The following is a 12,415-nucleotide window of genomic DNA, read 5'->3' on the forward strand; positions in this document are numbered from 1 at the left end:
CATGGACCAGGTGTACCTGTAGGGTAAGGTAGTATATCTGCTTCAACACATCAACTTTGTTGGAAACGTTTCAAATATCACATGAGGACGATTATGTGAGCGACATCAAGAATTTGGAAGTTTGGATTACTCGTTGAAATGTTCTCTTCCTTTTATTTGGGGGCTAAGTTTCAGAAAGATACCATATTTAGGCAGGGTTTAACATTTAACGATATTAAACCAAAGAAAGTAAGCCACATATTTTGCGGACACTTAATTTAGCAGATGCAAAGAGGTGCACTAAGAGTACAGGGTTTAGATAGCCCCCGGTACACTCAACCCTCCCCCAGCTCATCCTTCAAGTACCCTTATGCCTTCCATTCACGAATCTTTTTGTCGCAAAAAATAAACTAAAGCAGTTTTGTAATTCGTGGTACTTTTTTATATATCGCTGAGGAGTAAACTGATATATGTATGTATCATCATATAGCCCAATGTCTCAGCTTTACAACAAAACCAAGAAAGCTGTGGTAACACTAAGAGTTTTGCAGTAAAATGAAAAAAAAAATACATCCGTACTCCGCCGAAAAATTGCTTTAATTAACATATTTTTCAATGTCAAACCCCTAGAGTGTTAATGTTTCAGTAAAAAAATGGCTTATTTGGAATTTTCTGTTTAGTATAATCGGAACTTATATTTCTGTTGTCTTTTGATGGATTCGACTCTACAAGTTATTGCTCTACAAAAATACCACAGCAGAGTTCTTTAGCGTGCGAGGAACGTGGCATCTTTCCCAACACGGTGCACCACTATGGTTTGCGGTCAGGTTTTCCGTATTATAGCCTGACAACCCCAGCGTATAACACGCCAGGGGTACCCCATTCCACCACCTGGGGCACACATCCCAGTTGCCTTGTGGGCAGAGCGCATAGCCCCCGGCTAGGTTTCTGAGCACTATTTAGTCGCCTTTTACGACAAGCTTAGCGCTGCTGCAGGCCTATTCCTTTAAAACACGGACCTGCACGGGGCTAAAAATGTCTGAGTACTTTGTTAAAACAGAAATAGAAGAAACTTATTACACGTTACACAAATTTACAGACAAAGGACTACTAGCAGTAATCTGACATAGGAGTTCTCGACCAGGTTAAACCTACAAAAAGTTATGTCTTCATCGTATAAAATATAAATCCAAATTTTTCCCATGCGGGTTGAAAACAAGTTATATCATAAATCATACCAGAAGGACAGAGATACTGTGTACTTGTTTCTATGTAAGACCCCTACGGGCGATCCAAAGTTAATGCAAAAATATGTTTTCTTTAAGAGTAACCAAGAAAACCAAGGCCATAGCGATAATCAAAATAATGTAATCGAGGGATAAAGACCAGACATGGAAAACAGAAATACACAATAAAGAACATAAAGTAACTAAAATCAAACACAAAGTACAAAAGCAAATGAGCATCTCGGACTCCACTAAAAACTGGGAGCATGGACCAGGTGTACAGGTAGGGTAAGCGTCATCTGCTTTTTATAAACACGACCATAAAACTTCTGTAGTGATGACGTCAATATTGTAACAACATAACTCTGTTTCAGAAGCCTAAAATGTTAATTTTTGACTTATAATCGGTGTAAAAAAAAACAAATTTGGTACTGGTGTTTTGATTATCGATGTATATATCACACCTTCTTATTTCAGGTACGTATTTTTCAGTTTCAATGTGACAAGTTTTTTCATAAAAAAACTGGATTTCCGGAATTACACATTTTCGTCAATTTTACCCATAATTGGCAATTTAAGAAAACTATCGTAGTTCAATTAAGCTTTTTATATTTAAAAAAAAAAAAAACTGTTATATAGTGTCTTAGCTTTCTAATGAACCCAAGTAATGTTTGAACTTTTCCAAAACCAAATAGGTGATAATAATAAGTTTTTCATAAAATTAATATTTTTTTTAATTTTATATTTTCTTTCATTTTAACCTGTAAAGGTCATTTTTTGTCAAGTACCTTACTTCAAACAAGCTTTTGTATATTCAATCACATTTATGTAGCATCTTACCATTTTATTGAATCAACGGAATGCACAATTGAACGTATTCTAGACCATTTGGGCGAATGGTACTCCCTACCCACTAAACTCTGCCCAAATATGAGAGAAAATGAGCATTTATTGCATACACGAGCTGTACACAGTGTCTATCTGGCATTTATTATTCAGATGTTTTTGTATCAACCATATTGACAAATATGCTTTTATTGTCCCGAAGACGACGAAATATTAAAAAAGGGAAATTTAAGAATAAAACAAAGTATCACGCATTTTAGAAAGAAATTTGTACGTTTTGTTTGTTTAAAATATTAAATTTTTAACATGATTTGATTTTGTGTTTTTTAGCATCATTTTTACATATGAGGTTTCGAAGAATTAACTACAATGAATGATTGGCATACATGTAACCAGCACCATTTGAAAAGTGACCATGGACATTTTAGTGGGTATGTGTGCCATTATTTCGCCTTAATAACCTGGAATACGTTAATATATGCATTGCCTTGCTCAGAAAGCTTAGATGCTACATAGATTTGTTTGAATATGCAAAAGCTTGTTTGAATTAATGTACTTGAAAAAATGGATATTACAAGTGATATGGAAGAGAACAAGTAATACCTGAAATGAGCAGGTGTGTTGAATATATCGATAATCAAAACACTTGTACCAAACTTGTTTTTTTTTTTGTGCATCGATTATATGCTAAAATTAACATTTGTGTTCATGTTGAGGTTTTTTTTTCATGGTTCGGAGTGGCAATTTTTCACCTATTTGGAATATGAAAAGTTCAAATATTTATTACTTGGGCTCATTAGAAAGCTGAAACACTATATAATTGTATTCATATATACGAAACCTTGTTTTAAGTACCGTTTTTGGAAAAAAAAAATTGCCAACTATAAGTGAAATGGAAGAAAATAAGAAATTCCGGAAATTCCACTTTTTATAATAAACTTATTATTGTCATATTGAAACTAAAAAAGAATAAGCGCTTGAAATCAGAAGGTATGTTGGATATAACGAGATTTAAAATAGAAGTACCCAACATGTCTATTTTACATAGTTAATATGCCGAAAATTCACATTTTACTTCATGTTGAGGTATTTTTTTCCATGTGTAGAGGTGAAAATTTGTAACCTAACTTGATTAAGAAAAGTATCTTCTCTGGGCTGATGTTGAAGCTAAGACAAAATATTAATGTAATTTATCCATTATCTTTAAAGAGAGAAAGGAAATGACGAGTGGTATAGAAGAAATTAAGAAATTCTGAAAATTCCACTTTTTACGATTTTATTGTAAATGTAACCCCCCCCCCAAAAAAAAAAAAAAAAAAAAAAAAAAAAATCTAAGCGTCTTAATTTATTGAATATTGTACGTCAATTTTTGTTATTATTAATAAAGGAAATATGAGTTTTATGGTGTCGGTATTCTGTGAATGAGAATAATGTTTGATACTGAGACTAGTTTTCTAGGAATTGGGGTAAACAATTTTAACATTTTTTTTTTTAATTCGTTCTTGAAAAATAGTTTTTCAATGTATAATGTTGAACATTAAATCATCTATCGAACGATAGATAGCTTCTTATGTGTAAATGAGTGAATTGTGTCCTTTCCATATGAAAGTCTTATGGTATACGGTATAAATTCTGGTCGGCCGATTGTTCTATCATCAGCATGAATTCGAGAAGTTTTATGGAAAATGTACACACATAAATGTACATGAAGTCTTAAAGTTCTTGCGTTCCCATTTTAACTTCAACAGTTGGATTTCAAACACCGCAAACGGGAAACAGAGAGTTAAGACGTTTTCTGAGCAGTTTTTTTTTTAATTTACAATGAATAAAAAATATCATCGTTTCTCTCGAAAGAGTAATCAAGGGAACCAAGGTTATAGCAGTAATCAAAAGAATGTAATCCATGGACAAAGACCAGACATGGAAAACAGACATACACAACAAAGAATATAAAGTAACTAAAATCATACATACGAAGTAATAAAATAACATGAGCAACTCGGACTTCTTTAAAACTGGGAGCATGGACCAGATGCACCGGTGTGGGGTGCGTCCTCTGCTTTTCCACAAACACCCGTCGAGTTGTTCATACAAAAGTCATATATTATAGTGTACCTTTTATATGAAAAATTGTTTATTTTTCTTTTTTTGTTTTTGTTTTTTGTTTTTTGTTTTTTTTCTTCTTAAATTTCAGTCAAGCATCGAATACTTTGTTTTCACCTATGAAGAGGTTCTGGTAGTAAACTCTAACCTTTAAATGGTTTATCCGCCCAACAGATGCAACGCATATGCATGTGCCATGTACAGTTATATTAAAGAAAAATTGATATTGAAATCGCAAGGCATCACTAGGAGATGTACAGTTAAGAGCCAGTTCGTGATAAACAACCTGGCGAAAGAAGATTCGCGAAACCCAACATTGATTTGCGGATAACTAGGTAGCACGAACCTTTTTCGAAATATTTTATTTCGAGTCGAGTGGTAGTTTGCTAAAACATTATTAACAGAACATTTTAAAATCTTTTTAAAACATTTTGATTTTTTTTTCAAAATGTTTTGATAACGTTTTTGAAACATTTTACCGTTTAAGTTTGACAAAGGTTTTCAAAACTGTTTATTAAAATGTTTTTGAAATGCTTAAGTAACATACCACTGTAATGATTTTGGATCTATGTTTTTGAACATTACTTCGAACAAAATGTTATATGTTACGAAAAATATGTTCTGATAAACTATTTTAAATAACATATAAAAAAAATATCAGATATCGAATGTAGAATAAAAGATAAATAGGCCATGTTATTTAAATTCTGATAATATGGCACTATAAGTCAATAATTACTTCATTATATAAAAAGATAACAAAAATGACTTAACAAGGATACATGTATTTTACACATGCATTATACATGTACATGTAATACTAGTCTTCTTTATTTGTCATGCATATTTGATTTTCAATTAAATTCATCCGAGTTTAATGTTACTTGTTTTTTTAATTGACCAACATCAATGATATATAGAAGATGGCATCTCCATAAAAATAATAAGATAACAGTGTAAATGGAGTGCCACATGCATGCTGCTATTGAAAGAGTAATCAAGGGAACCAAGGTTATAGCGGTAATCAAAAGAATGTAATCCAGGGACAAAGACCAGACATGGAAAACAGACATACACAACAAAGAACTTAAAGTAATGAAAATCATACATACAAAGTAAGAAAAGTAAATGAGCAACTCGGACTCCACTAAAAATTGGGAACATGGATCAGGTGCACCGGTAGGTAAGTCGTCCTATGTTTTTTTCTAGAAACAGCCACCGAGTTGCTAATAAAAAGTCAGATCCGGGGCAGACAAACGAGAAAAGGAAAGGAAAACTATGTCCCGTTGAATAAATCAGTTTTCATGGTGCAGATGGCTACACCGTAACGATCCACTAGTTCATGATGACGACCATAAAACTTCTGTAGCGATGACTTCAATCTTGTAGCAACATAACCCTGTTCCAGAAGAAGCATATTTGTTAGAGTGCTAGCGCGATACAAAAAGTTGTTTCGGCAAGCTCTGGCATAACGTATGAGTTGTAATATGAACACTCCATATGCAGGTGCTGAAGGGATGTTGCGACAGATGAAAATAAAGTTGACTATTTTGAATGAAAAGTCATCACGTTTGTCGTAAAGTTTGGTCAATAGTTTTTCTTTACCATCGATTTCTAAGTGTAGGTCAAGATATGAGGCTGACTTCACAGTTTCTGTAGTGTCCTTTATCTCAAGTTCTTTGGGGTAGATGCGATCCCCGAAATTTGGATTGTTTAAAGATAATACTTCATCTATATAGCGGAAACTGACATTAAACGGTCTATCTAAACGATTTTCTTTCTTTTGGATCAGATCAGCAATAAAGTCAGCCTCATAAGAGTGAAGAAGTACGTCAGCAAGTAAAGGAGCACAATTACTTCCCATTTGAATGCCGACCGTTTGCTGAAAAACGCGTCCTCAACATTGGAAAAATATATCGTGGAGTAAAAATTCCAGCATTTTGTAAACGTCTTCTGTATATTTGGAAGACTTATTTGTTTATAACAACCTGAAAGTCCTTAGCAAACAAGTTTGTTCAATTTAAGTACAAAATGCTACTTTTTTGGCTTATAATGAATAAGATAGATAAACCAACAAACTCTTTCTGTGTAAATAAGTATTGTTATGAAAAGAAAGTAAAAAGAAACCTTCTTATACCTGGTCATAAGTTCTGGGAAACATCCATGATTTTCTTTAATTTCAGCCTCACATGCTAGTTTGTTTTTGGTATGAAGACCAATGATGTGATACAAAAATCTAATCAGTACAGTTTGAAGTCCCCAAAGTGTAAGAAAACCTGTCCCTGAATGTGTTTTCTATTTTTTTCTATATATACGGCTTTTTTCATTATATGAATGTATGGAGCTGAACACAAGGCAGAATTATCCCCAATCTGGGGAAGCAGACCAATTATTATATCGGCTCCGGAATCCATATCCTTTCCTCAATTTTAATAAATATGGTAGTAGTTAATTCCATATGAAAGACATACACAACTTAAAAAGTCTACTTCTCCTTTAGTGTGCACTACAAACTTATATTTAGGCGCACTAATTCGCACAGTAAGTTGATCGGGTAAGATTGTCTTACACTTATAATTAAAATTTGGTCGATGTACTGTTTAAATGTAGCTAAGCATTTATACATACTTGCATTAATGGTAAACCGGTGTAATTTGAAGGAAGAATGGTATCCGGAAGGTTTCAGTCCCTTGTCGTATTAGATTCTCTCCGAAACATCAGGTTGCTTATTTTTATAACATCCATTTTTCGCACGAACTTTTGGAACAAAATACGTTAGAATATGAATCGAAAATGGTGTTTTTACCATTGTTTCACCTATGTGCTTTTTTATAATAAAACACTTTGAATTGCTATGAGGACTGCTTCAAAACAGCTTTATTTCAACAAAATGAGACCAAAGCTTCAGGATTGACCTTACTGTATAACCGTACTGCCTTACACAAAATAAAGAGGTAACAAATGAACTCCTGCAATAATATCGGAAGTCGGCTCAAGTGCTTCGAAAGTGTAAGCATACCAGCGGATGTTTTCATATTGAAAGTAGGTGTTATCTAGTATCCGACAGCAAGTCCATATATTCATTAATGAATTATAATTGGCGCCATAGATAGTCTATGATTAAAAAAAATATAGGCAAAAAAAGAAGCGTCCAATTTGGAGCAATTTAAATAAGTTTGTTCTACTCCATCGGTAGCAACCGTCATATTGCAAGTGATAATAATCTAGAAAATAACCTTACAACAGTAATGAAGCTCCCGACACGAGTTATAGAGTGGTGCAGTCAAATACTTACTTGGGCGATATTATTCAATTTAACAAAACATCATGATTTAAAGTAAATGATGTCTGAATGGAGAGATATTCATAATTAACATAATACGATGAAGGTGAAACCTTTTAACGGTCCCGATGAAATATTAATTAAAATAACTTAATTAATTAAATTGGTTGTCATGGTCTGAAATGTCTTTGGTTCGAATTATCTGGCAGTGGTACACATTATGGTTCTTATAATTAGCAAAACATCTGAAAATATTTCGTTTATCCAATTTAATTTTGCTTCATTCTGTTTCGGTTGGTACCGTTTTTATAATGTTTTTATCACGATTTGATTTATTTTATCGACTTGTTTTGATTTAATTCTTTCTTTTATCAGTCATTTCCGATTCGTTTTGTTTCGTTTTCGATTTGCAATTTTTATGACTCCAGAATTATAGGTAATATTGATCACTTTATTTTCGTAAATATCTGGGCGCCATTTTGCAGACTATTACGACCAACACTATCTTTGAAAAGCTATGATTCAATTTGTGTTTAATTATCGCAACTTAGGAATATTTCCCGAGACTTGTTTGGCTCTCAATCGCACATATATAAGTATTCGCAAATGAAGCTGCCATTATGCTGTTTTTCAGCTGCGGAAAAGGAAGGCACAAACCGGATATTGATACTTTGTCTTGCCATAAGTATACAAAACCAAGTTGATAATACAACCATAAACGCTCATGAAAGGAAAGTATTAGATTTAGATAATAAAACATACACAATAAAACGAAGAGTATAATAAGCGATATATATGAAAACGCATGAATTTGGTCATGGTAATAAATAAAAACATGCCAAAAATGAAAGGTGTCTCTGTGTAATTTTTGCGCTCTCATCCGATGGTATTCTGATTAAATTCTGTAATAATAGAGCAAAATAAATGGAGATTTTTCAAGAATGCAGAGGACGCTTACCGGTGTACCTGGGTCACATGCTTCCATTTTTTATGTGGAGTTGCTCATATACTTTTTTTCCTTCGTATGCATTATTTTGGTTTATTCATTTTCTTGTGTGTGTGTGTGGGTTTTCCCTTCCTGGTCTCATTCCCTGAATAACATTCTCTTGATTTCCGCTAGAATTTTGATGCCCTTGTTTACTCTTTCATAAAACCATGGTTCATACGATTATCGAATTGGATTGGAGAATCAAATTAAATGGGCTACCCAGATTCAAATCACTTACTAACAGAAGCATCAAATTTTGAATTTGCAGTGGCGTTCTTAATGTTGGAATATACAGAATTATTCGTAATTGCATTACATGTTGAACCAACCCATTATATAACAAATGTCGAAATATTGGGCGATTTTCTCATCAATATTATCTAACATGTTGAATGTATAAACAATAAACAAGAATACGTTGTGATAGAAGCTACAGACTTTTCATCGTCCATGAGCTAGACTAGTGCGAAATAGTTGAGAAGCTGATGATATTTAAAGGGATATTATTCCAATAACGTTTGATAACAAACAACCGGTTTATATCACAAGAATGAAAATGATGAACATGTCAAAGAAACAACACCACCTGTATGAAAAATGTCAGCTCAGGGCCCCTTTGGTTCTTCAATGAACGCCGAAAAACCCTCATATCATAGGGCAGGCTACAACCTGGTCCCCAAAACATATATTATACGCAGGTATAACGAAATAGCAGCCCTTATATACTCCAGCAACATTTAAGTAAATTGAAAGTGAAAAAAGACAATTATACAGATGCCTGAAATTCCTGACTTGTGACAGGCGCAATAAATGCGACAGCTTTAAAGAAATATAAAGTAACCACAATCTTTTCCAATTTAAATCTGGCTACTATGGAAAAAAATACAATACTTAACACAAAACAAATACAGTTTAAAAAAGTTAAAAATGTCTGAGTACTTTGTTAAAACAGAAATAGAAGAAACTTATTATACGTTACACAAATTTACAAACAAAGGACTACTAGCAGTTAACTGACATAGGAGTTCTCGACCAGGTTAATCCTAAAAAAAGTTATGTCTTCATCGTATAAAATATAAATCCAAATTTTTCCCATGCGGGTTGAAAACAAGGTATATCATAAATCATATCAGAAGGACAGATAAACTGTGTACTTGTTTCTATGTAAGACCTCTACGAGCGATCCAAAATTAATGCAAACATATGTTTTCTTTAAGAGTAATCAAGAAAACCAAGGCCATAGCGATAATCAAAATAATGTAATCCAGGGATAAAGACCAGACATGGAAAATAGAAATACACAATAAAGAACATAAAGTAACTAAAATCAAACACAAAGTACAAAAGCAAATGAGCAAATCGGACTCCACTAAAAACTGAGGGCATGGACCAGGTGCACCGGTAGGGTAAGCGTCCTCTGCTTTCCTTGGAATAACCGCCGATTTGCTCATAAAAAGTCAAATCCGGGGTAGGCAAAAGAGGAAAGGAAAACGGTTATAGTTTTATCCTTTTCGAATAAGCCTTAGTTACTGCCTAAATTATTTTCTATTACTTGTTTGTTTTCCTATTCAAATGCAATATGATCGTGTGCTATTGTCCGTTTATTTATATTTTGATATTGATTTTTGTTTTCAAAATACAGGGAATCGTTGAAACGTTTGACATAAATGTATTGTGATATCACGAGTTTATGTATCATTCTGTCGAACTTTTCATACGAACTTTTCGAATAAACTTCTGGATAATTTGCAATCACTCTAGCATACAGTTACATTTTTGTTATCAGGCAAACACATGTTCAAGAATTCTGTATATTCCGACCTTAAGTGATTGTCATGGTTTGAGGAGGCTTCTTACATTTAGGGCTCTGTAAGAGGGATATGTTTTTACAAGATTGAATAATCACTATAGAAAATTTATGGTTGTCATCGTGAACTCCAGGGGCGTTACGGTGTATCCATAAGCACCATGCAAACTGATTTGTTCATCTTGTCATTGTTTTCCTTTCGTCTTTTGCCTGTAATGGGCATGACTTGCAACAACTCTGCATAAGCCAACATTTTACAGAAACGGCAAAAATGCTCTGAATATATACTAATTTTATGAACAAAAATATGTTCCGTGCTATCTAGTGATTCAGTGCAAATTCAGTGCGTTTTATTCAAATCTTGTTCATTGTTATCAGTAAAGCGTTTAGTATGTTCAGTTTTCCACTTGAAAGTCAATACAGTGCGTTCAGTAGCTGTAAAGTAATTTTCAGTGATTGGCAATTACGTGTGTTAAGTAGACAAAATAGAGTTTGTTCAGTATGATACAGTTTACAGTTGAAAATTAAATGATTTATATGGCCAATGTTTCCCCTATGGTGACCCCATGACTGAGATAGTTGGTCATTGTGTTGTTTGACCAACAAGAAAAGTTACAATTTATCTCCATCAAGTGGAAGTCTGATTTAATTACAGGTGAATTTTTAACATGTTTTGTGTTGCTTATCATTTTGTTTCTATGTATGAAAATTGTATCTGACAATGTGACTCAAGGAACATATTTGAGCGTACGTGTGGCTTCATTTTTGTGCCGGATTCTTCAAACTTTAATTGTCTTTGGATGACGCTGTTTGTAAACATATGTCAAATTATATGTACTATGTTGTGAAATTTGACGATAGATGCATGGGTTCGGTATACAGTGCACTTTTTTCATGATTTTATTTGTATTAGTGATGTTGTAGCACGAGAAATACGTTATGCCTGTTATGTAATAGTTGCTGTCGCTTCATGTGAAGAAGTTATATTTAGACTGCATGTGTGCGAAATATATCTCTTCCGGAAATATGCATTAGGAACTTGGTTTATCAAGTTGCAATTATAGGACGTAACGACATACGTAGATTGGGAAATTTTGGTCGTTATTCCACTTATCATTCTAATTTAAGACTTTATCATACTGCATTCGATATTCACTTTGGTTGTCAAAGAGGCCTTACTTGTTAATTCACAAGCGACCAGGTCTCTACAATTATTCATCTCCACCATACATCCTGTTCATTCAAATTGGTGACAACGATCTCTCGTTTAATCCAGTAAATGAGGTGGTCAACAGTTTCATTGTTTTTGCTTTTTCTAACTATTCATACTTATGATTGGGTTTAACATAGTAATTATTGGTGAAATTTTCTCCCGAGTTGATGGACCTCGTGTTGTAGTTTATTATAACCAGAGTGTAATCGGATCGGATCCAGGGTTCAAGTTTGGGGCGGGGGTGGGAGGAGGGGGGGATGGAGGCGTTAATTGAATCAAACGCCGTGCAAAGCAAGACAAACAATATTAAAGGGTGAAACTTTTCTACAAATTTAGGGGGCGTTCGCCCGACTCGCCAGTCCTTTGATCCGCGCCTGTAAACGAACATTTGCCTTAAAGCTATCATTGTTACCGAGAACCTAGATCTATATAATGTGGTGTGGTGATTTTAATTATTTATCTTCACTTGAGAATAACTCTTGGGCAGTAACAGTGACACTAGGTCAATTTTCTGTACAAAATCGTTTGAATTAATTTAAGTCAAAAGAATCACTGTCCTTCTTGGATTGGACTGAGGCCTTTTACATTTTTTTTTTATTTTTATGGCAATATATTTAAAAAAAATTCCAATGGAAGCCTCAAATTAACTCGAGTATCATTTGGAAAATAGTTGAGTCACGCTTAAACGACGCTTTCCATTATTATGATGAGTCCTTCCGAGACTTGCGAAATGATAATCAACAACCATGGCAAAAAGTGGTAAATGAAATATACAAGAAGGCTATGTATATGAAGTCTTCCGAAGCCCCTTCAAAACAGGGTAACCCATCCATATCCCAGAAAAATCAGCCTTTCCTTGGTATCTCAAGACATGGGACATACCATGTTTACAACACATATGGGAGTTGTGTAAAAAAGAAACCCTAAAAAACTGCAATTACGCCCTTAGAGGACCACGTCTTGCCTCAAA

The sequence above is a fragment of the Perna viridis genome, chromosome 11 (genome assembly GCF_037379345.1).
Source record: "Perna viridis isolate PV_CMFRI_1.1 ecotype Kerala chromosome 11, ASM3737934v1, whole genome shotgun sequence".
NCBI classification, from domain to species: domain Eukaryota; kingdom Metazoa; phylum Mollusca; class Bivalvia; order Mytilida; family Mytilidae; genus Perna; species Perna viridis.